The sequence below is a fragment of the Triticum aestivum genome, chromosome 5B (genome assembly GCF_018294505.1).
Source record: "Triticum aestivum cultivar Chinese Spring chromosome 5B, IWGSC CS RefSeq v2.1, whole genome shotgun sequence".
NCBI lineage: Eukaryota > Viridiplantae > Streptophyta > Magnoliopsida > Poales > Poaceae > Triticum > Triticum aestivum.
Window position 1 is genome coordinate 444,993,883 of NC_057807.1, and position 26,377 is coordinate 445,020,259.

Here is a 26,377-nt window from a genome sequence, read left to right on the forward strand (position 1 = left end):
TGTACGATTGATTCGGGGGCGTGACAAGTTGGTATCAGAGCCGACTGCCTGTAGGAATCCCCTTTCCAACTCCTTGGCCGAAGTTGAGTCTAGAAGCCGAAAACTGTTTTACTAACTTGGCTGTGCGGCCCCTGGGCCCACGTCGCCATTGGGTGGTATTAGGATCTTTTATTCCTCGTCCATACTCTGGGATTCTAATCTCTCTTCTATTCGGGTTAAATGATTTTGCTGAAATCTAACTTTAGGTTCTCGTTATCACTTCCTGCCGGAGAGCCCCTTCATTACAGATGACCGACCGCTTGAACAGAAGATTCTAACAATACTCTTCGATGTTCCCCGAGACCATTGTGTCCTTCGCCGTTGCAATTCCATACCACCGATAAATCCCTATGGAAAGCTACATACACTTGTCGTCCATAACTTCATTCCCAGTTGATCTTGTTATTACAAGATACCTCGGAAATTCTCTCTATTATTCCGAGAATACTTTGTACCTACTGCTTTGCAGTCCATTATCCACATATACACCGCTATGGATAATTTCTCGCACTTACCGAGTATCCGCCCATCCCTAGTTGTTTGTGTGTTTCTCTAAGTTCTTCAAAATAATATTCGAACTTCCGAAAATCCTGAGCAGCCTATTGCTCTTGGAATTCTTGCTTACTTGCATTATGGTTAATCCCATAAGCCTCGTAATCTTAATGACATCCCTTGTCATTATCATTTTGAGTCTGTTGACTCAATATGTGTGCGAATGCACACAATCATCTATCAACCCTTCTAAATTATCTTTCCGGCTCAGACCTCATTTTGAACATGAGCTGGTTCTCGACCAAATTATTTGTCGTCAATTGTGCCTCTGGTCTATCCAACTTATCCATCTTTAATCAGAGCATTACTTCTGATCCTTCGATTTGGATTCATAAATTCCTTTGCATTTATGCTTTGAATTAGTCAGATGATTCTATAACCTGATGCCTTTGCATTCTTCCCTTTTCTGGTTGAGTAGCGATACTCACATCAGATCCTTTGTGGATCGTCAAGTCCTTTGTTGGATTATTATCCGACAGTGTCCTTCATATTCAAATAACCTTGTGAGCCTTTCCACGGATATATAAAGCCTTTGGTAATTTGTATCCTCTGTTTTCTCAACCATGCTCTGTTCTCGAGCTGGTGGTATTTACTATTGAAGCTTGTGGTATATGTTTCCACGATACCCTAACGGGTTGAACCTATGCATTCCTTAATATGTGTGAACTCAAAAGTTTTCACGAGTCATACTCTTCTGGTATTTTGCTAGATAAAATTTCAACACTACAACTTCTTCGGAAGTGAGAGGTGAATGGAAGGTTATACATTGAAGAAGTGGGAGTCGACCTTGAACTTTGTGTTCATGCCCATGGACACGATGTAGATCCTATCATGGAAGCTTCTTGTAATAATAACTATTTCCTTGTTATAATATCATTTGGAATCTATGAATTGATCCTTTGCAATCATGGATCTGACCATATTTTCTACTTGATTCCATTTCTCGGACAAGTTAAACCACTTGTCCTCTATAGATCAATGCACCCATGCAACCTCTATTTTGATCTACCTTCGAGTACTAACCCCTAGTATCTCGAGGATATCAACCGATTGCACTACATCTTATGCATTTCTGATGAAGTAGTGCCTTTCCCCGTCATAGTCACTCCACGGGTTCTAGGTTGTCGTCAACCGAGAACACCGATTAGTGAATCGAATCGCCCCTGTGATTCAGTACTCCTAGTACATTGTGGATGAGAAGTTTAATACCCCATCACGTCATTCCTAGCCTGATCGGCTATGTCATTTTGTGCTAAATTTTAACTATGCTACCTGGTCCTTTCTTCCTGGAGCACAATTTTCGACGATGAGCTAAGCTTACGTCGATTTTCCTCGTCATATCATTTCACCTTGAACAACAAGCTTGATTTCAAGTTTGTGTTGTACCCATGGCTCCAATAACCTTTTGCTTATAATTCCTTTAATTTGATGTCATCGCCGATGCATTACATCTTCGTGGAGCCTCTCGACAAAATTTGTCGTGATCATCATCAACATCTTGACTCCTTCCTGGATATCAATTGAATTTATGATGAGAAATACCATCCTTGCCCTCGATGATTTGTGTTTTCACCGACCACTTTAATGCCTCCCCTCCAACACAAACTTGTTCGTGTTTTTGTGTTGTACCTTGAGATCCTTGCTACCCAACTTATGTTATGTTCTACCTTGGAGTATTGCTATCTTCTATGTCAAGAATGTCATGGGAAATTCACCACCCTTAAGAATTCTTGATACAAGTGATACTTATTAACATCACCATTCTTTTCTTGGTCCTTGTGTTGTTTCTAACCGGAATACTGACAAATGGTCTGTGATGTGTAAATTCTAAACTTCTAGCAACCCTATTGCTTTGAAGTTATTGGTCTATAGTTTCATTCTACGTGTATGGCTTATTGAATCATCATTCGAACATTTATCGTGCAACCCATCCCATATTTTGGGTGCACCTGTGAACCAAGGTTTAATTGTGGATGTTTTTCTCGAACATACATCATTATATCATTTGATGTGACAATTGATATCTCCTTCTTCACATAATTGTGGAAGTCCATCTTTTGAAAATCTCGGTGAATTGTCGCTGAGTTCATCAGCTACCTCCTCTTCCTCTCCTTGATTTAATGAGGAACTCTTGTTTCGGGACTCGCTTCCATTGTACAATTCCCGAGAATCTTGCCATGTCATCTCGTCAATTTGTTTTGCACCTTTTCTTCTCGGGCATCCCGAGTCTGAGGTATCCTAGCACCAATCAGATCTGAACCTCGGTCGGATATGATGGTTGGAGCATATTTCCAAGAGTTATAACATTGGTCCTTGTATGACCCGGTAAGGTGATGGCATGCCTAGCACACTTGACCGGAGGACCTATTGTTATAGTATCCTCTTTAGCAATGTTACCCATTCTTTCATGAGGAAATTGTAAAACTTATTCTACAAGTTGTTCCTGATGGATCCTTTGTGTATCCAAAGTCCGACCCTTGCTTGAAGACCATGTCTATGCTACTCCGATCTTCAATAAAAACATTTGGAGCATAATGCTAAATTTTCGTTATCAATTATTCAAACACCGTTGTATGGATAATGCCATGAAAATTCCTCTCCCATAACCTAAATGGTTTCCTACGTTATATCCTGTCATGGATATCATGCTCTCTGCTTGTCCATGGGAAGGATATACCCCTGAATTATGTGTTTAAACACATTTTTCTTTCCATCGTTCTGATTAAATCTGATAGACACTTTTCCCTTTCCATTGGTTTGTTTAGACCATTTCTATGATCTATATGATATAGGCAGTAATAATTCTCTGCTTGTGCAAACACCTCGGTGTACAACTCTGTCAGTAAGACCCTGTTGAAATTGTTGATAGCATTCCGGTCACCACCGATGGACGAGACCTTTGCCTATTGGTCCGCCTCGTTCAACGAGCAGGAAAATGGTTCTCTTCGTCCCTCGCCCTTGGTATCGACGTTGTTGCCAACATAATCGACAGGCTATCCTCTGACATGCCTTTCTTGCATGATCACGCAAGACGTCTCCGCCCTTCCTACTTTTAACGCACATGGTGGGCCCATAACCCACAGTTCCACATGATCAAAACCTGACTCTCCTGTACATCCCCTGTTCCCAAAGTTATTCCTCTCGCGTGGACTCATATGTAATTCATGAGCCACCTTCCGATGAGATCATCAATCTGGTATCAGGCGCTATACTTATTCCCATTGCTTTGAACCCCTTTCACGCCCTGTAACAGGCATCGAACATTCCTGCCCGCTTGAAACTTTCCATGATACCGCCTTACTTTGCTCTCGATATTTTCTAAGTTTCAATTTGAGAGTTACTTTCCGCCACCTTCCCCGATGTTACCGACTAGATAGTCAGCCTTGCAGAGGTCTGTTCCCCCGGAATAACCCCCTTATTCTTTCATAAGTACGATGGAGTTCCTGAAGAAAGGACGCCGACTTCACCATGATGACCTGAAGCAGAGAAATGAAGACATCAATGTAATGGATCGACCTCATCGAGGAAAGCAACCAAGACCGAGAAGAACCGTTAGAATTTCACTACCACAAATTTCCCCCTTACACCACCTTTTAAATCTCGGGACGAGATTTCTTGTAGTGGAGGAGAATTGTGACACCCGGATAATTAAGCTACAGTAATCCCACGTTAATGTCGCCACATCACCTTTGTTACTATTGCTAATCTCGCGCTAGATCAAAACCGGTCCAAAATTCAAATCCAAAGTTGGTAAATAATAAAAGTTTTCAAACATTAAAATAAAAATGTTCGGTTAGTGCCAAATATTACATAGGTAATTGTTGTGAAGAAAACACATATTTAGAAAATGCTAAGATGCCTTAAATTAAATAAAACAGAAAAGGGAAATAAAAAAAAAGATAAAAAGCAGAAAACAAAACAGAAAAAAAAGAAACCCCCGGGCCAACCGACCCAGCTAGCTAACCAGCCGGCCCAGTCGGCCAGCCCACCCCGGCCGGCCCACCTCTCCCCGCATAACCCCCCCACCACCTGCAAACCCTAGCCCCAATCCAACCCACTCCCCCCCACGCACCCACGCTCCTCTCCTCCCCCCCGATTCCGGATCTAGATCGGGCCACGCCCCGACCCCGCCGCTCTCCCTGACACCGCACCGACTCCGGCGCCCCGAAGCCATCGCCCGTCTCCCCGTCGCCTCTCCCCGGCGCCCGTCATCGGCGCCGCCCGTCACCGCCGGACTGCCTCGTCCCCGCCTCTTCCTCGCGCAACTCCCTCCCCGAGTTGGACATCGTCGTCGTCGCCCCGCTACTCCGGCCCTTCCCCGAGCGCGCCTTTGCACCTCTACAGGGCTGGTGAGCCCCCTCCGTTCGACTCCCCTCCCGAAGCCCCCATCACGTGTGTGTGCACCGGCCCGCGTCCTCGCGCTCACCGCGACCGTCCCGACGCCCGCGCACGACCACCGCGCTCCGGCTGCGCACTGGGCTCGCCCGACTCGCGCCCGTCGCCCCCGACCACGTCGCCACGCGTCCCCGCCACCACAGCTTGCCGCTCCGCCCCTGGCCGCTGCTCCGGCTGGCCTCGCCGTGCCCTGGCTTCGCCCAGTGGCCGCGTGTGCGCGGCCCAGCCGTGGCTGGCCGGCCACAGCTACCGTCCACCCTGGGTCACTGACCTTTCTTGAACAAAAAAAAAGAAATGAACAAAATATAAATGTTAATCAAAATAATTAGTACATTAATTAATTACTTAACTAGTTAATTAGGTAATTAGCATAATATAACTCAATGACAGATTGGCCCCGCTGTTAATTAAGCAAGTTCTTTTTTTTAAACTACTAAAGTTAGAGTCAATGACATGTGGACCCACTTCTACTATTCACTGGTTGACTAGTCTCTGTTGACCTGGTCAACTGGGCCCTCTAGCCCCATCTGTCAGCCACATGTGCTTGGTGCTGGGTACGCTTCTGTGTAGCCGTAACATTTGTTGTTTATTTTTGAAATAATAATAAGAATAATAGAAAATGATTTAAAACTTTAGAAAATCATATAAAATAAACCGTAGCTCAGATGAAAATACTTTCTACATGAAAGTTGCTCAGAACGACGAGACGAATCCGGATACGCAGCCCGTTCGTTCGCCACGCGTCCCTAGAATAGTGAACCTGCAACATTTCACCTCCGGTTCATCTGTCCGAAAACACGGAACACCGGGAATACTTTCCCGGATGTTTCCCCCCCTCACCGGTATCACCTCATACCGCGTTAGAACACGTCTAGCTCTGCTTATTGTCCTGTTATGCACTTGCTTGCTATGTATTTACTGTTTCTCCCCCCTCTTCTCTCCGGTAGACCCTGTGACGATGCTGATGCCCCTGTGGTCGACTACGTCACCGACGACCCCTCCTTGTCTGAGCAACCAGGCAAGCCCCCCCTTGATCACCAGATATCGCCTATTCTTCTCTATATTGCTTGCATTAGAGTAGTGTAGCATGTTACTGTTCGGTTACTCCTATTCTGTTGCATAGCCTGTCATTGTTGCTACAGTCATTGATACCTTACCTGCAATCCTAAATGCTTAGTATAGGATGCTAGTTTATCATCATTGGCCCTACATTCTTGTCAGTCTGCATTGCTATACTATTGGGCCGTGATCACTTGGGAGGTGATCACGGGTATATACTATACATACATACATACTACAGATGGTGACTAAAGTCGGGTCCGCTCGAAGAGTACCCGCGAGTGATTCACGGATTGGGGGCTGAAAGGACCTTTGTCCCGACGGCCCTCTGTGTGGATCTTTGTGGCGGAGCGACAGGGCAGGTTGAGACCACCTAGGCGAGAGGTGGGCCTGGCCCTGGTCGGTGTCCGCGGTTGCTTCATAATAACACGCTTAACGAGATCTTGGTATTTGATCTGAGTCTGGCCATTTGGTCTATACGCACTAACCATCTACGTGGGAGTAGTTATGGGTATCCCGACGTCGTGGTATCAGCCGAAGCCTTCTAGACGTCAGCGACTGAGCGGCGCGCGCCGGATTGGAACGTAAGCCTGCTCTTGTATTAGGGGGGCTAGTTCTGCTTTCGGCCGCCCACGCAACGTGCAGGTGTGCAATGGGCGATGGGCCCAGACCCCTGCACCATAGGAGTTAGACCGGCGTGCTGACCTCTCTGTTAGGCCTAGGTGGGGCTGCGACGTGTTGATCTTCCGAGGCCGGGCATGACCCAGGAAAGTGTGTCCGGCCAAATGGGATCGAGCGTGTTGGGTTATGTGGTCCACCCCTGCAGGGAAGTTTATCTATTCGAATAGCCGTGTCCCTCGGTAAAAGGACGACCCGGAGTTGTACCTTGACCTTATGACAACTAGAACCGGATACTTAATAAAACACACCCTTCCAAGTGCCAGATACAACCCGGTGATCGCTCTCTAACAGGGCGACGAGGAGAGGATTGCCGGGTAGGATTATGCTATGCGATGCTACTTGGAGATGCTACTTGGAGATGCTACTTGGCGATACTACTTGGAGGACTTCAGTCTACTCTCTTCTACATGCTGCAAGACGGAGGCTGCCAGAAGCGTAGTCTTCGACAGGATTAGATATCCCCCTTTTATTCTGGCATTCTGCAGTTCAGTCCACTGATATGGCCCTTTACACATATACCCATGCATATGTAGTGTAGCTCCTTGCTTGCGAGTACTTTGGATGAGTACTCACGGTTGCTTTCTTCCCCCTTTTCCCCCTTTCCTTTCTTTCTGGTTGTCGCAACCAGATGCTGGAGTCCAGGAGCCAGACGCCACCGTCGACGATGACCCCTACTACACTGGAGGTGCCTACTACTACGTGCAGCCCGCTGGCGACGACCAGGAGTAGTTAGGAGGATCCCAGGCAGGAGGCCTGCGCCTCTTTCGATCTGTATCCTAGTTTGTGCTAGCCTTCTTAAGACAAACTTGCTTAACTTATGTATGTACTCAGATATTGTTGCTTCCGCTGACTCGTCTATGATCGAGCACTTGTATTCGAGCCCTCGAGGCCCCTGGCTTGTATTATGATGCTTGTATGACTTATTTATGTTTTTAGAGTTGTGTTGTGATATCTTCCCGTGAGTCCCTGATCTTAATCGTACACGTTTGCGTGCATGATTAGTGTACGATTGATTCGGGGGCGTCACATCGTCTCCCTGTGAGAAACTGATCACCGGGTATTCTTGTCTTTTATTTGGGTGTGTTTTGTCAATTATTCGACTTTAGTTGTAAGAGGCGGGGATACAACTCCAAGTCGTCTTGTTACCATGGACACAGCTATCCGGATAGTTTAACTTTCCTGCAGGGGTGCACCGCATAACCCAATACGCTTGATTACCTCTGGTTGGACACACTTTTCTGGATAATGTCCGGCCTTGAATAATTGACACGCCGACTATGAAAGTATCAAGTGAACGATCGGTTCATTTCCGGCAAGTCCTATTTACCACTTGTTGCGGCCATTTGTCGAACAATCAAACATAGTGACACACATTTAAAAAAAAACATAGCGACACGAGCGTGGGCTGGCCTATCTGACCCAAGCAGTAGTGGTTTTCATTTTTCATCCCCGTGCATTTTTCTTAGTTTTCATTTTCTCCCGTCAAAAAAATAATTTTCATCTTGTGGTTTTCCCTCTATCTTTTTAAAATACCTTTTGTGGTTTTCTTCTGTTTTTTTACACCTGTTTTCTTCTGTTTTTTCCTTATATATATGTATGTATCTTTCCTTTTCTTTTTCAAATTCCTGAACATTTTAAAATTTCTAGATCATTGTTTAAAATACACGAACATTTTTTAACCTGTCATTATTTTTAAAATTAGTGAACATTTAAACTTTAGGAACAATTTTTAAAATTTCTGAACATTTTTATTTTCCCTGATCATTTTATTTGAAAGAAAGACATTAGTACATCTTCCAATTTTACGATTTTTTCAACCTTTCTACTCTACCCTATTTATTTGAGAGAAAAAACAGAAAACCGGAAGAAAATCGCTCCCATGTCCTGATCACAAAAGTGGGCCAGACAACTCAATGGTTTATGTGCGATTGGCTGGCAAATTGCTCTAACGAGCGGCAAATAGGAGTGCCCTTTGTTTCCTCTCCTCCTCTTATTGTCTCCTCCTATACGTACATCCTTGTTGATCGTTCTATTTCTTGAATACCATCATGATTCGCTACCATTTTCTTCTCCTCATCAATCTCGAACCCTAGTGAACTAGCGAAGCAGTGAGTTCTAGCGCCTAGTGGTGAGCCGGTGACGCGTGCGATTGACATGGCACTTGTTGGCGGAAGTGGACCAACGAATGGCGAAGCACACACAGGCACACATGGAGGCAGGACGCATGAGTAACACAGTTTTCAATCTCCTCTGGTTTAAAGTATGCTTTCATTTCCTTTAGTTTAAATTATAATGACTGTTGATAGAGATGATTGCTGAGTCACATATGATAGCGAGTTGCTTTTCTCCAAAGTGAACGAAGATGATATAATAATCGAGACTTTCGTGGCCGGGAGAAGGCATTATCCTCACAAATAAGGTGTGTTATCTTCTTTTATGCAAATTTGACATTTCAACGTGAATTTTTGTATGCTTTGAAAGACCTTATCTATCTGTGCTTTTGATTAAAACTTATACTAGTAATATAATTCTATCCCTACAAATCAGAGGGTTGTAAAGACTTTTTTCCTACCAAATCCTATCCTACAGAATTCCTACAAAGTTCCTCCAAACCAAAGGAGGAGGCCATAAATGTGGACTATAGTCGTTGCCTTGGAACGGTAAAAACGTTGAAGCTGAGAGGGAGAGAAAAACGGCTAAACGGGGGAGTTTTCAACTGAAAAATACCTGTCATGAGAAGAAGAAGATGCATGTCAGCGACAGTACAACTTGTCAACATCTGACAATCGCTTTTCCAATATATTTGACTGACCCATGGGATCCCCTGTACGTAACAGCTCGATCGTCGTAATCGGCCATGCATTTTGGCTGATGGTATACCAACGGTATGGATATGTGACCGCAAACACAATCTCCATCTTCTTTCTTTTGCGGGGAAATACAATCTGATATCCTTTTGCTCTGACTTTTGGATGATGATTATTCGTTATTCCATCTCGATTGATCACTAGTTAGAATATGAATTTGTCCAAGGCCTAGCAGTTCTATGCTGACCGTCCTGCACCCCATAACATCGTTCTCACCACTATTCTCACCAGTTCTGCACGGCAGCAGCCGCCTGTCCAAAAGTCCATCCGACGCCGTCTAGACGTCCGGTAGGCTACGGCCGTGACGACAGCGCCATGTTTATCTCCAATACAAGGACGACCTGCCATATTGGCATCTGATACCGGCCATGAGAACTTTCTTGCTTTTACATTTGTTCTTACTTTCAGAACGAAAAACGAAAGCCGCGTCCAGTCTTCAGATAGAGATGCTGGACGATGCGATGCGATGTGACTAATGTAGAACCGTTCGCCCGATTGACAGTCGCCGGTTTATGGATAGCGATCCAGATAGCTGACCATGACTTTTCAAAGCGCCCAGCTGGAGTGGCGTGGTAGACCGGAGCAGCTGCCGTCGGCCGCTTTCAGGCGAACTCGTTCTGCACGTGTGATCCCGTAGGCTATATATGCATGCAGACGCGGCTCCGAACCATGCAACACTGCAACGTACGACAAGCTATAGCGAAGATGGCCATGGCCAGGAGCTTCAGCCTCGTGCTCGTCGCCTTCACCTTGCTCTGCTGCTACGCCTCCTCCGTCTCCTCCCAGGGTAACTCGTCGGATGGCTTCCTCTCGTGCCTGTCGGCGAGCATCCCCCGCCAGCTCGTGTTCACGCCGAGCTCGCCCTCGTTCACGCCGCTGCTCAAGTCCTCCATCCGGAACCCCAAGTTCTTCACGCCGAGCATCGTCAGGCCGCTGTATATCATCACGCCGACGAACGCCTCCCACGTGCAGGCCGCCGTGCTGTGCGGCCGCCGGAGCGGGCTGCGCATCCGCGTGCGCAGCGGCGGGCACGACTACGAGGGCCTGTCGTACCGGTCCGTGCGCGCCGAGTCGTTCGCCGTGCTCGACATGTCGAGCCTCCGCTCCGTGCGGGTCGACGCGCAGGCCGCGACCGCGTGGGTGGACTCCGGCGCCCAGCTCGGCGAGCTCTATTATGCGATCGGGAAGGCGAGCGGCGTGCTCGGGTTCCCCGGCGGCCTGTGCCCGACCGTCGGCGTCGGAGGCCATTTCAGCGGCGGCGGCTTCGGCATGCTGCTGCGCAAGTACGGCATGGCCATCGACAACGTCATCGACGCCGTGCTGGTGGACGCCAAGGGGAGGCTCCTGAACAAGAACACCATGGGGAGCGACGTCTTCTGGGCTCTCCGAGGCGGCGGCGGCGAGAGCTCCTGCCCGTCCCGCCCAAGGTCACGGTGTTCAACGTCCCTGTGACCGCCAGCCAGGGCGCCGCGGACCTCGTCACCAGGTGGCAGCAGGTCGCGCCGGCCCTGCCGGAGGACCTGATCATCAGGGTGGTCGTCCAGCAGAAGACGGCCAACTTCCAGTCCCTGTTCCTCGGCACGTGCGACGCGCTGCTGCCGGTGATGAGCAGCCGCTTCCCGGAGCTGCGGTTCAACCGCTCCGACTGCCGGGAGATGACCTGGATCCAGTCCGTGCCCTACATCTACCTCGGCAGCGCCTCGACCGTGGAGGACCTGCTGAACCGGACCACCGCCGAGTCCGTCTTCAGCAGCGGCTACAAGGCGACGTCCGACTACGTGCGGCAGGCCATCCCGCGGGACGCGTGGGCCAGCATCTTCACCAAGCTCGCGCAGCCCAACGCGGGGCTCATGATCCTGGACCCCTACGGCGGGCAGATCGCGGCCGTGCCGGAGGCGGCGACGCCGTACCCGCACCGCGCCGGCGTGCTCTACAACATCCAGTACATGAACTTCTGGTCGATGGCGTCGGGGGACGGGGCCGTGCAGACCAGGTGGATCAGGGAGTTCTACGCGTTCATGGCGCCGTTCGTGAGCTCCGGCCCGAGGGAAGCCTACTTCAACTACAGGGACCTGGACCTCGGCGAGAACGTCGTCGTCGGCAACGTCAGCAGCTACCAGGCCGGGATGGTCTGGGGCCAGAAGTACTTCAAGGGTAACTACCAGAGGCTGGCGATGGCCAAGGGCCAGATCGACCCCGACGACTACTTCAGGAACGAGCAGAGCATCCCGCCATTTGCCAATAGCAGGTGATCGATCAGCAAAATGGGCCGCTAGCTAAGTACTCCCTCCTTTCGGAATTACTTGTCGCGGAAATGGATGTATCTAGATGTATTTTAGTTCTAGATACATTCATTTCCGAGACAAGTAATTCCGAACGGAGGGAGTAGCTAGCTACACATTTATCTTTATTTGTACATGTATTTGTTGATATTGGTTTGAGATTGCTTACCACAATTAATGATTGTGTGGTATATATGTACATGCATTTGTATCTTGAACAAATTTTATAATAAAATTACACATTGTGTGAAAGTTCAGCACAAAACTATGCTTCTTCAGACTCTTATTATGACATATGCTTTGAGACTGGATTTTCTACCATGCACGGGAGGTCCCATAGTTGGCACTCTTTGTAGAATACCCTATTCATACGTCTAAAACTATGCATCAACATTAAATGATACATGGGCCCAGTAATGCAAATTAAATGTCATCCCTGTGTGGAACCAGTCTATCTATACAAAAGCTAGCATTTTATTTTCTTGTGAGATATTAATTCGTCAATATATTTTGAATATTAATTTCATATTAAATTATTTTAAAATATTTGAATTCCTAACGACACGCTCTTTAAAACAAGGTTAATTAATATTGAATATGTTTTAATTGAGTTTCAATTTCATCAGCATATTTCACTCATTTTTAAAACTGATTTGACTCATTTTAAAAAGCATATTCCAGTCATTTAAAATAATCACTTATCTCAAAATGTTGACTTTACACATTCCAAACAATGCTTTTACTCAGTTGGAACAAACTAATTTTGCTTAACTCAGAAAAATGATTTCACTAATTTTCAATAAAATGATTTCACTCAATTTTTATTTGTATTTCACTCATTAAAAATCATTTCAATAATTGATTTAATCATTAAAAATTTCTAAAGGTTAAAATTATAACGTGTTTAGAATATATCCAAGGTTGATCTTGTTCTAAAGTCTTGATGTGATGAGTTCAAATATATAAAAACTTTCAAAAAAGGAATTTTGGTTTCAAAGATATTAGATTTTGTAAAGGAAACTAAAAATGATGGATTTTGAGAGGAAGAGAGGAGATGTTGTCAGCCATGCATGTGTCACAGTTTGTGAGCAGAGAGAGAGAGAGAGAAACGCATGCATGGCATTAAGTGGACTGACATGATACAATGCTATATTAATGCAAATGGCATACTCTATACGTATACGCGAAGCATAGTTTGCATGCACTCGAATCTCCAGCATAATCCAGCGATCGATGCATGCACTGGACCTCCCGTGCATGGGAGAATCGCTTTTCTCCATATGCTTTACCTAACTTGGCAGAAAACTACACATTTTGGCCTAAAAAAGAGAGAGTGATGATTTGCGGACAGATGCAATTAGTCAAAGGGATAACTTACTTTTTGAACTCAGGGTGGCTTGCCAAAATGTGTGGGCGATGTAATAATGTGTGTTACTTTTGGAGTGAAAAATCTTGAAAGGAGAATTAGCTGATCTGTTATGAAATGTATAATTTCAGCATTTGGGAATAATTTTATTGAGTTCATACGGCTTATTGAAAAAATCACATGGACTTCCTTATCCAATAAATTAGCACATCTTACTTTCACTTAAAAAAATGTAGTGAGCAACATGTGGATTATCGTTTCGGGAAGCAACAAATCCCTTCTATATCAAAGGAGCTGGTGATCTTGAAGCTTGGCAACTCCAGACGTCAGCACTATGCGAGTGTCTGCGTGTAGGGATGGTGTTTGTCAGTTTGTGTGTGTGCGCGCACGCGTGTATGTTTGAAAAAAGTATAAGCGAGCGGTAGATGTTCATTTTTTTAGGAGAAATACTTGTTTATTGATGTATAGTTTGAAATCACATCCACAATTACATGCAAAATACAATCAGGTGACACAGATCGCCACTCCTCACGCAACTCCTCACCAAAAGGAAGTTTAGCTAAAATATGAGCTCCTCGATTAGCTGATCGCCTTTTCCAGGTGACCTTGCATCCCTACCATCCCTACACGAGACCCTTGATATCTTCGACAATCGGACCAGTTGCATATAGGTTTTTGGTAGGCCTGTTAATCATGCATATGGCCTCTCTAGAATCTAGCTCGACGTGGATTTTCGGCACCCCAAGTTCACATCCGAACTGGAGAGCCCTTCAGCAGGACTTCAACTCCACTATCTTTGGCTTTGAACAATTTCGGAAGAAGTTAGCCGCGGCTCCTCGAAAGGCTCCATCATGGCCATGCTAGACCACCCCTCCTCCTCCCTTGGACACTGCACCGTCTGCATTAGCCAGAATCCATCCCTACTCCGGACGAATCCATCTCTCTGGTTGTGCTTTCCCATTCAGTATGGCCTTCTTCTGGACAACCACGAGCCATTCATCCATGAACCTGGAGACTGAGCTCGATATATTATGTGCTTCTTCAATCCTCTTGCCATCCCTGGCTTCATTCCTCGTGAGCCAAAGACCATACACACCCTGCAACATCATTTCTTTATCCTCATCCCCAGATTCACTCACCCACCTCAATAACCAACAACTAACATCAGGGTTAGACTCGATATTATCAGGTGGTGAAACAGCTGGGATACCCGTACTTTCAGATAGTTCTTTCTAGAACAGCCTAGAATGAGGGCAGGTCCAAAACCGATGAGCTAGAGATTCCTTCCTGCCACATGCAGTGCAGAAGCACTACAAGAAATATGTCAACTTGTGACCACCACTATTGGTCACTGAATGGTCATAGTTTTCCATTTGTGACCTTTTTGTGACCAAAACCAGAAGGTCAAAAGCTGACGGTCATAAACTGACATTTTTGACCTTCTCTGTGAGAAGGTCGTAGACGTTTACGACCAAAATATGCCTACTGTTCGTTTTGGTCACTAGCAACCTCCCCAGGCCACGCAGGCATCCAGCGTGGCAAGCTGATGTGGCACAAGATTCAGCCCGGTCCAATTCGGTGTTTATATGGGCCGAGCCCATTAATTCGGCCTTTTTAATATTTATTTTTCCTATTAATTTTTGCTAGCTACATGGGCTGGCCCGGCTATAATTCGGCCTTTTTATTTTTGGGTTGTGGCCCGTTTTTCTTTTTTCAAATGGGTCCTAATTGTCAGGTTCTGATATGTGGGTCCCAAATTTCTGATTCTGGTTTGTGGGTCCTTGCTGTCATGGTCATGTTCCTCAGATTTCAGTATGCCAATAATTAAACAACCAATATTTAAATCAAAATAGATAGAAAACAAGTGTAATACTTCAAATAACAAGAAGCAACAATCTGTTACATCAACACACATACAACATTTCATTCAAAAACAGAGAGAAGATACATGAAATTTTGGAGTTCACAATGCCCAAATAACCCAACTATTATTACATAACTTGCTATACAAAAATGTCTTGGCGCTTCTTTGAACATCTTCTTTCGTCTTGAATTTAGGCAAAATATCTACCAACAAGAAAACAGAACGGCGAGGATATAGTGAATAACAACAGCAGCAAGTGATGGGGTGCTATTTAGTAAGATTAAGTCCGGAAAGAAACATGCATGTAAAGAAGTTTTCGTGCACGTCATGCCAAGTCAGCCAACACGTAGCATGCATGTGGGCCATAAAACATGATCACAGTTCAGCACCTACAACAGCCTGACACAATAGATAAAGCCATGAAATGATAATAACAGTGTGTGATGAGAAACTGACCGCTCTTTTTAATTACTATGAGCAACAAAACATCTAGTTTCAGATACTCAACGGATTCATTCATATACTTATTATATGCTGACATGGATTGTAGAGGTTAACAACAAAACTGGAACTGGAACTTGTCATAAGCTAACAAAAAAACACATTCCAAAACTATCTGTATAAAACATTCATGCATGGATACATTCAAGAACTAGAAAAGTTCAAATAGGTTTATAAATGCACAAATAACTTGAGGAAAAGTAGCCAACTTATGTATGAATCCAGTTCACTAGAGCATTTTATGAAAAAAAAATATATGATGCATTGGAATAGAGCAAGGTACTTCTACAACAGAACAAAAGAGGGAGCTAGAGGTAGGAGATGGGCTGGCTGTACTTGATGCCGCAGACAACCTCGGCCGATGTACGCGGTAGAGGAAGTTGTAGCCGAGTTGGACCATGTGCGGAGCGTCGTCATGGCGGTGGATGCCCTGGTTGTCATCATTAACTTACAACATCAGCAAAATAATAAATAGGTAATTATACAACAGGAAAACAATAATTCCAAGAATTTTACATTTACAAGATTATCTACAAGGGTTACTTATTTATTATGCAAGGAATCACAACATATTTCTGCAGAAAAAGAACATGTATGCAAACCAAACCACCAAACAAATAGCGAGCTGGTTCATCTTATACCAGAATAAGAAGAACACCGACAAGGAATAGAAGCATTCCTTGGTTTTCAAGCACACCAATTCATAGACATGATTTTGATATGGGAAAGACGAGGGAATCACGCATCTCAAGACCAGCTGCATTTCCTAATATAACAGGTGAACCACAATAGCAAGTGCTATTAATGGCCAGTGCTGTCAGTACTGAATGTAAACATGCATGCTAATCCAAAACCAGCTACAGCCACAACATCAATCAACCTTCATTCAATTATGTATTGACATACTTATCTAAAAGAACATATATAGAAACATATGCATTTTATTTCTGAATACCAATACAGAAGTACTAAAAATACAAGAGCAAACATTAGTAGAAGGTAACAAGATCTCATTACACAAGTTTTGCTAGCAATTAGGGGACCTTGGTTCCTATACTGACCACATTTGGGTATATCCTACATGTGCACACAAACCTAAATCAATGCAGATAGCAATGATCAAGTGGCAAGTGATGCCTTACCCACGGATATGGATGACAAACAACAACTTTGCCTCGGGACTGACATAGAACCCACCCCAAAATACGGTCAAAATGGCGGGCCACCCCGAAATTCACCTGCAAAACACCCTAAAATGAGCATCGCATCGCAGCCATCTAAGCCAAGCTGCCTAAGCGCAGCACTCCAGAATAGATCAATCAGGCCAGAACGCCTCCTAACCTTGTGCATCAGCACCAACCCAGGGCGAACTATGTCCAGCAGCTGGCACTGCACCGCCCCCGACACCGCCTGCAGACTTGATGATCCAGGGCCCCATGACGACCACGTCGTGATCCATGCGGAGCTCCACCGCCTGCACGTCTGATCCATGCTCCAGTGGAGGCTCGGGCTCCACCCTCGAATACGGCGGCGCCTGTAGAAAGATAGAGAGAGATTGAGCGAGTCAAATAGAGAGAGGGGGCAGGTCCAATATACAAGTTATCATGGTCTATTAGCATTCACAATAGACTAAATCGAGTACCCTGGTATGAGCAAAATGCATTACCATTTTTGTTAATAAATATGAGCAAAATGCATTACCAGAAACCACATTACCAGAGTACCCTGGTATGAGCAAACTACTACTCCAGTACATAATAATAAAACTTGACACATGCTAGTTCAAACTACATACTAATAAAACTGTCATGTGGGTATTCAGAAACCACATTAACACTAGCTGGTGTCTGAACATAAGGATTAAGCTGTCATGTGGGTATTCAGAAACCCCTGCAGGTGGGTTTGTTACCGATTTCCCCTAAAATGAAGAGAACACACATGTGGCGCTATGATTGATGCAGCAAAAATAAAGCATCCATGCAGTCTGTTTCATCCTACTGATTGTGCCACTTGTGAGGCACCGATTTCAATTTATAGGCACACTGGTGTTCTGTAGTTTGCGAAACCAGAGGAGGAGGCCGAACAGAGCACCTTTGTTGTCTCCGGCATTGACATTCACACGAAGCTTCTCGACCAGGTAGACGCACACCGGCATCCTCCTGTGGCCGGCGGCAGCGTACAGCGGCCCGGATCCGGCATCCCTGGCGGCCTCCACTGATGAGGATACAGACCTGGGGTAGGGTCATAGGCCTGACCTATACGCCCTACCCAAGGTCACTACCCTGGAAGATAAAAGGACCAACAGACGATAGGGGAGCGTCAGTCGAACACGTCGAGTGCAATCCACTCGACGACCACATCACTCGGAAGTCCTCCTCGCTACCGTCACTCGACCATATCGAAGACCAAGAGTCATAAGGACCCGCAACGGTCGGACGTTCACCCCTTAGTCTTTATAAGCATTAACATCACTTAAGGCTAGCGTTACCAGTAATGCCCCTTACTTTATGTACATTAAGCCCCTTGTAAGGGAGGTGGGCAGGGGTCCTGGCACACTCTATCTAAGCCACCCCCTCCTCTGGGACAAGGGTTAGCACCCCCTTTAATATCACACATCTAATCCAATCGACCACCGAGACGTAGGGCTGTTACTTCCTCCGAGAAGGGCCTGAACTCGTAAAACCCGTGTGTATACCTTCGCCATAGCTGAGATCTTGCCTCTCCATACCTACCCCCCTTTCTACTGTCAGTCTTGGAACCACGACAGTTGGCGCCCACCTTGGGGCAGGTGTCTTAGCGACTTATTGGTGAAGTTGCAAGTTTTTCCGATCATCATCATGGTTTTCGGCAGCGAGTTGGCTGAGGGCCGCGAGATCCGTCTCGGTGTGCTCGTTTTCGTCGCCGACAACTCGGCGTGGCTTCAGGAAGCTCCGCTCGATGTTGAGGCGCTCCCCATCCGAGGGGCGACGCACTTCCGCGCGTGCGTTCGCGATGTCCTTCTTCGGCAGCCGTCGACCCAGTATCAGTCGGCTCCGATTATATCTTCCCTCCCCTCTGTCCGCTGCCGCAAGCGATCCGGTCGATCGCGGCTTCAGTGGTGGGTGAAGCATGTGGTGGCTCGGCGTTCGGCCACCCATCAAGTCGTGGCAATCAAGCCCGACGAAACTCTCCACGGCCTGTTTGATCTGTCGACTGGCTCCTCAGAGACTGCATCCGAGTGCGATAGCAGCGATCCTGCGGCTGAAGTCCTGATGGTCGATGGTCCGCATGGCCCACCTGGCTTTCGCCGCGAGGATGGTGAAGATGCTGGCGGCGATCCGTCACGGGTCCATGAGGAGTATCGTCCCGAACCTCTTTCTTCGCAGCAGAGAGAGGAACTTCGTCGCTGCAACATGGATGCACTCCACACGCCCATCGTTGGAGAAACTCCTGAGGCTCGGGCCTTGGAGGAGGCGCACTTGGCTAATTTGGCTGAGCGCACTCGACTGGAGAACCTGCAGCACGCTCTCAACGAGCGGGCTCGGGAGCGGGTCCCTGAGTCCAGTCGATGGCAACTTTTCCTGCCTCCACCTAAGGTATACCGTACTCCGATTCAGAACCTCACAGCTGCGGCCCGAATTGTAGAGTCGATCCAACCTTCCCAGTCCGAGGCTAGCCGAGGGTTGGAGCAGATCTGGGCCTTGCTCCGAGCAGCAGGAGAGTAGAATTCTGCAGTGTCTCAGTCGCGGAATAGGATCCACAGCAGATCCATGTAGCGGATACAGTCCAGTCGCCCATAGCCCAAGATTGCCCCTGCGACGTTGAAGACCGTGGGCAGTATGATCGTCAGTTCGACCCGCGACAACCGTCGTCGGAGTGCCTACACCTCCTCCGAGGAGTGCGTCGTACGTGCCTCGGCAGAACGATGACAGACGCTGTCACAGGGACGAGCATAGAGCTCCAGTCGACCCAAGAGAGCCGGGCTTTGATGCGAGATCCATTCTCGTCCAAGGCCTGGTCGATCGGAACAGAGCGCATAGAGAAGACCCTGGCAGAGACCGTCCGAGTGGCAGCAGATTGCATGTTTCAGGCCCAGAGTGTTTCAGCAGAGCCATCAGGGCAGCAGTGATTCCTCCCAACTTCAGGTTGGCAACAGGAGTCAGTAAGTTCATTGGAGAATCCAAGCCTGAAACTTGGCTTGAAGATTACCGAGTGGCTGTGCAAATTGGAGGCGGAAACGATGAGATTGCAATGAAACATATCCCTCTTATGTTGGAAGGGTCGGCCCGAGCTTGGTTGACTCAGTTGGCTCCAGGCAGTATACACAGTTGGGAGGAGCTATCTCAGGTTTTCGTAAGAACCTTTGAGGGCACGTGCAAGCGGCCAGCAGGGTTGCCCGAGTTGCAGCATTGTGTGCAGAAGCCGAATGAGACTTTGAGGGAATTCATTTAGATGTGGACCACTTTGCATCATACCATTGAGAATGTATCAGAGCATCAGGCAGTGTGCGCTTTCAAGGAAGGCGTCAAGTACCGAGAGTTGGTTCTGAAATTTGGTCGGACTGGGGATATGACTCTGACCCGGATGATGGAGATAGCCACCCGATACGCTAACGGAGAAGAAGAGGATCGACTCCGTAGCGGGAAGAGTAAACCAGTCGACCAAGAGGCCGGTGGGGGTAACTCTAATCAGAAATAGAAGCGCAAAGCCGAGCCAGCGGCACCCGGTGAGATTGCAGTAGTGGCTCAAGAAAAGTTTAAGGGAAAACCTAAGGGGCCCTGGCCCCCTAAGAAGGTAAAGGATCAAGTAGGAAATGATGTGCTGGATTTGCCGTGTCACATCCACACGAAGAAAGATGAACAAGGTAATCTAATTTACCCAAAGCATACCACTCGACAATGTCGACTCCTGATCCAACAGTTCCGAGAGAAACAACCCAATGAGAAGGAGAAAGAGTCGGACAGAGATGAGGACGAAGAGGAAGATGATGGTTATCCTAAGGTCAATTCCACTCTCATGATTTTTGCTGATGTTGAGAGCAAGAGTCGGTTGAAGGTTATCAACAGAGAGGTGAATATGGTTGCTCCGGCGACGACGACCACGTACCTGAAATGGTCCCAGACAGCCATCACATTCGACCAGTCAGACCATCCTGCTCGTGTAGCCACCCCCGGGAGGCAAGCGCTGGTGGTCGACCCAGTGGTCGGTGGCACTCGACTGACTAAAGTGCTGATGGATGGTGGTAGCGGTCTGAATATCCTGTATGCTGAAACCTTGAAGGGAATGGGCATCCCGATGTCCAAGCTTAGCGAGAGCAATATGAGCTTCCACGGTGTTATCCCCAGAAAGAGCCAGATCACTCTCGACGTGGTTTTCGGTGATTCCAAGCATTACCGTAAAGAAAAGTTGACATTTGAAGTCGTAGATTTCCAGAGTGCTTATCATGCCATTCTGGGGAGGCCTGCATACGCACGTTTCATGGCTCGACCGTGTTATGTGTACCTCAAGCTGAAGATGCCTGGCCCCAAAGGTGTGATCACAGTTACTGGCAATCGGCAGAAGGCAGAGGAATGTTTCCAGAAAGGTTCCAAAATCGCCGATGCACAGATGGCAGCGGTTGAATTCCAAGAGTATCAGAAGAGTGCAGATCCGAGTGATTTGCTCTGAGCCAAGAAGCCTGCTACAGACTCTGCATTTCAGTCGACCGGTGAAACAAAGCCGATTCATATTCACCCGACTGATCCCAATGCTGCACCGACTCATATATCAACAACACTCAACAACAAATAGGAAGAAGCGCTCATCCAGTTCCTCTGTGAGAACTGGGACATCTTCGCATGGAAACCCTCTGACATGCCAGGTGTACCCAGGGGACTGGCTGAGCATCGTTTGCGTGTCGACCCCAAGGTAAAACCCGTCAAAGAGCACCTTCGGCGGTCTGCCATGCAGAAGATAAAAGCAATTGGCGAAGAAGTGGCTCGGCTGTTGGCAGCAGAGTTCATCCGTGAAATCTACCACTCCGAGTGGTTAGCCAATGTAGTCATGGTCCCTAAGAAGGATGATTCACTTCATATGTGCATTGATTTCAAGCATATCAATCAGGCCTGCCCAAAAGATTACTTCCCTCTCCCTCGCATAGATCAGATTGTTGACTCGACTGCGGGGTGTGAGCGCCTGTCTTTCTTAGATGCATATTCCGGGTATCATCAGATCTGGCTGTATGGTCCCGACAAAATTAAAACAGCCTTCATCACCCCATTCTGGTGCTTTTGTTATGTCACCATGCCATTTGGTCTTAAAAATGCTGGAGCCACATTCATGAGAATGATTCAGAAGTGCCTGCTCATTCAAATCAGTCGGAATGTGGAAGCATACATGGATGACATTGTGGTCAAGTCTCGCAAAGGTTCCGACCTATTGACTGACCTCGCAGAAACCTTTGCCAACCTAAGAAGGTACGATATCAAGCTTAATCCGTCAAAGTGCACATTCAGTGTTCCAGGAGGAAAGTTGCTCGGTTTTCTCGTTTCCGAACGAGGGATCGACGCCAATCCAGAAAAAGTTGATACCATTCTCCGAATAAAACGCCCTGTGTGAGTGCATGACGTTCAAAAGCTGACTGGTTGTTTGGCCGCCTTGAGTCGATTCATTTCTCATCTCGGTGAAAAGGCCTTGCCTCTTTACCGACTGATGAAGAAATCTGATAAGTTCTAGTGGACTGAGGAAGCTGATGCAGCGTTTGCAGAGCTCAAGCCTGCTTTCCACCCAGCCGGTGCTCGCTGCGCCAATCAGCAAAGAGCCTTTACTGCTTTACATTGCAGCCACTGGACAAGTTGTCAGTACAGTACTCATGGTCGAGCGAGAAGAGGAAGGAAAAGCTTACAAGGTTCAACGCCCAGTTTATTATCTCTCTGAAGTTTTGACGCCATCCAAGCAACGATATCCACATTATCAGAAGCTTGTCTATGGAATATACATGACCATGAAGAAGGTTTGCGCATTATTTCTCTGATCATCCATTACAGTCGTCAGCGACGCGCCACTATTTGAAATTCTGAATAACAGAGATGCAACTAGTCGAGTGGCAAGATGGGCGATTGGACTCCTTCCATTGGATATCAAGTTTGAGGCAAAGAAGGCTATCAAGTCCCAAGCAATTGCAGATTCCTTGCCGAGTGGATTGAGCAGCATTGCCGACTCAAGTTCACTCGGAGCATTGGACTATGTTCTTTGATGGATCCAAGATGCTGAATGGTTCAGGTGCTGGAGTAGTATTGGTATCCCCCGTGGAGACAAGCTTAGTTATGTTCTCCAGATTCATTTGATTCCTCCAATAATGAAGCCGATATGAAGCACTTTTAATACGGGTTGCGTATGGCCATTTCACTCGGTGTCCGTCGCCTTATGGTTTACGGTGACTCAGATTTGGTGGTAAATCAAGTGATGAAGGAATGGGATGTCAGGAGTCCAGCCATGACTGGTTATTGCAATGCAGTGAGAAAGCTGGAGAAGAAGTTTGAAGGTTTGGTGCTTCACCATATACCCCGACTGAAAAATCAATCTGCAGGTGAGTTGGCAAAGATAGGTTCAAAGAGAGAGGCCATTCCCCGAAATGTGGTTTTGGAACATATTCATTCAACCTTCAGTTTAGGAAGATCCTTTCACCGAAAGAATCACCACAGCCCAAGTGTGCCACAGATCCGACTGAAGTTGAAATCCCAGCCGTGGTCGACTTAGTCTTGGAGATTTTGGTCATCACTCCCGACTGGACAGTGCCGTACATTGCATACATTCTTAGGAAATAACTTCCAGAGGATAAAGAAGAGGCTCGACAGATCGTCCGACGATCTAAAGCCTTTACTGTGATAAAAGGTCAGTTGTTCAGAGAAAGTGTAACTGGGGTTTGCCAGAAGTGCATCATGGCCAGAAGAAGGCCGAATGATCCTCAATGATATTCACCTCGGGACCTGTGGTCACCATGCGTCCTCTCGGACCATCGTGGCCAAAGCATACTGAGCCGGATTTTACTGGCCACGTGCCAATGAGATGGCAAAGAAATAGTGGACAAGTGTGAAGGCTGTCAGTTTTACTCCAACATGTCCCATAAACCTGCATCAGCTCTGAAGACTATCCCACTCGTCTGGCCTTTTGCTGTTTGGGTATTGACATGGTTGGACCCCTGAGGATAGCAGGAGCAGATTTACCCACGTGCTAGTAGCAGTCGACAAGTTTACCAAGTGGATCGAAGCTAAGCCCATTAAAAACCTGAAGAAAGTACTGCCGTGAGTTTCATCAGAGAATTGATATTCCGATATGGTGTGCCACACAGCATCATCACGGACAACGGATCGAACTTCGACTCCGATGAATTCAGAGCCTTTTGTGCCTATACTCCCAAGGTACGAGGGTCGATTACGCTTCGGTCGCCCATCCTCAGTCGAATGGGCAAGCTGAGCGAGCGAATGGATTGATTCTCAAGGGACTGAAGCCCCGGTTGATGCGTGACCTTAAGCATCAGCAGGAGCTTGGGTTGATGAGCTCCCATCAGTGCTTGGGGCCTAAGGACAACTCCAGTCAGTCGACCGGACGGACTCCATTCTTCTTAGTCTACGGAGTCGAAGCCGTACTTTCGAGTGATTTGCTCCACAATGCTCCCCAAGTCGAACTCTTCTCAGAAGAGGAAGCAGAACAAGCTCGACAAGATGCAGTCGACCTCCGGGAGGAAGAAAGAGAGATGGCCTTGATCCGGTCGACCATTTATCAACAAGACCTGCGTCGATTCCATGCCAGGAACGTAAGGGGTCGGGCATTTCAAGAAGGAGACTTGGTTCTTCGAGTGGATTAGCAGAAGCCACACAAGCTCGCCCCTGCTTGGGAGGGCCCTTTCGTCGTCACCAAGGTGCTCCACAACGGAGCATATCGTCTCTTCAATGTTGAGCACAACAAAGATGAACCGCGCACTTGGAATGCGGATCTGCTCCGCCCTTTTTACTCTTAAGTATTTAGACTGATGAGATGTAATAAGAAATACCTCTTAGTTTGGCTGTCAAAAGACATAATTTTACTTTCTTCCGAATGATTGTTGTTCATTTCTTTTGTACGTATTGCCTTAGCTGCGAATCTGTTTCGCCTAAGATGAAGTGATAAAAATCCTACCGAGTGGTGAGTCTGCCTCCCACTCGGGGACTTAGCTGCAGTCCAGTACTCGCCTAAGTGATAAAAATCCTACCGAGTGGTGAGTCTGCCTTCCACTCTGGGGCTTAGCTGCAGCCCAGCGCTCGCCTAAGTTTGAAAAATCCTACCGAGTGGTGAGTCTGCCTCACACTCGGGGGCTTAGTTGCAGTCCAGTACTCGCCTAAGTCATAAAAATCCTACCGAGTGGTGAGTCTGCCTCTCACTCGGGGGCTTAGCTGCAGTCCAGTACTCGCCTAAGTGATAAAAATCCTAACGAGTGGTGAGTCTGCCTCCCACTCGGGGGCTTAGCTGCAGTCTAGTACTCGCCTATGTGATAAAAATCCTACCGAGTGGTGAGTCTGCCTCTCACTCGAAGGCTTAGCTGCAGTCCAGTACTCGCCTAAGTAATAAAAAAAGTCCTACTAATCGGTGTGGGCCGGTCGCAACCCTTTCCCCCCCAGGGGGTCGCACCGTCAACAAGAAGGACGAGATTGTGACGAGCAGCACTCGCCCAAGTTTGAAAAATCCTACCGAGTGGTGAGCAACCCTTCCACTCGGGGGCTTAGCTGCAGCCCAGTGCTCGCCCCAGTTTAAAAAATCGTACCGAGTGGTGAGCAGTTGTCGGAGTAATGGGCCACGGGTAGGCTAACCTGAATCCCAGAGCCTTTGAAGACATCGGGGCAGGCTGCGCCCCGCGAGTCCAGAGGCGACTCCAAGATAAGCCGAGTCCCAGAGGCGACTCCCAGTTAAAGCCGAGTCCCAGAGGCGACTCCAAGATAAGCCGAGTCCAGAGGCGACTCTCAAGTTAAGCCGAGTCCCAGAGGCGACTCCAAGATAAGCCGACTCTGGCCGCGACTTCCGAAGAGGCCGGCTCCGGAGAGTCGGCCTGCAACTCCAACCACCCTGTTAATTAAGGGCAGGCATGGCCACAGTGCACCGTACCGACGGAGATCTCCGTCCGGCGTGGCACTGTTGCCATGCCGGCCCTGACATCAGCCCTTGGGGGCGGAGCCCTGTGCCCACGACGGCCTGTCTGTACGACCCAGAGAGCAGGGCCTACCACTAGTCAGCGGGAGTACTGAAGACGGCAAGAGCGCCAAGAGACGGACCCGTTGGGAGTCGGCCCCCAGGAGGTCGGCCGGCCCCTCCCACGGGCCCCACACGCCATTAACCAGACACGACAGGGGAATGGCAACAGTGATCGCCCGTCAGGCGGCGGCACTGTTGCCATGACCCCATGACCAAGCCAGCGTCATTAGAAGCACGGCTACAGTAATCTGCAGCCGGCAAGACCGCCCGCGGCGGACAAGGGCTGACGCCCCGTACCAGGCAGTCGGCGGGACCCACCAGTCGGCGGGCCCCAGGAGTCGGCGGAGAAGACGGCGGCCTGAGAGACAGACGGCTGGGACCCGCACCCAGCCAGTTTTACCATTGTACCCCTGGGGGGTAGGCCTATATAAACCCCCAGGGCACCCATGCAAAGGGTTCGAATCCATTAGCACTAGACAGACCATATAGGAAGGAGAGAGCTAGCCTTGCCTTCTCCTACCTCCAGAAACAGCTCAAGGAGCAACCTTGTACTCACTTTGCCTTAGTGATCATGCGGAGACCCCGCAGA

The 26,377-nt window shown here is 47.7% G+C and overlaps 1 pseudogene across 1 annotated transcript; it reads left to right on the forward strand.

The window, feature by feature from the left end:
• The first annotated feature begins 10,268 nt into the window (after nt 1–10,268).
• Nucleotides 10,269–12,134, forward strand: LOC123116381 (berberine bridge enzyme-like Cyn d 4; annotated as a pseudogene). Its single transcript, XR_006457049.1, has one exon. The product of XR_006457049.1 is annotated as a berberine bridge enzyme-like Cyn d 4 (transcript).
• The last annotated feature ends 14,243 nt before the right edge of the window (nt 12,135–26,377 follow it).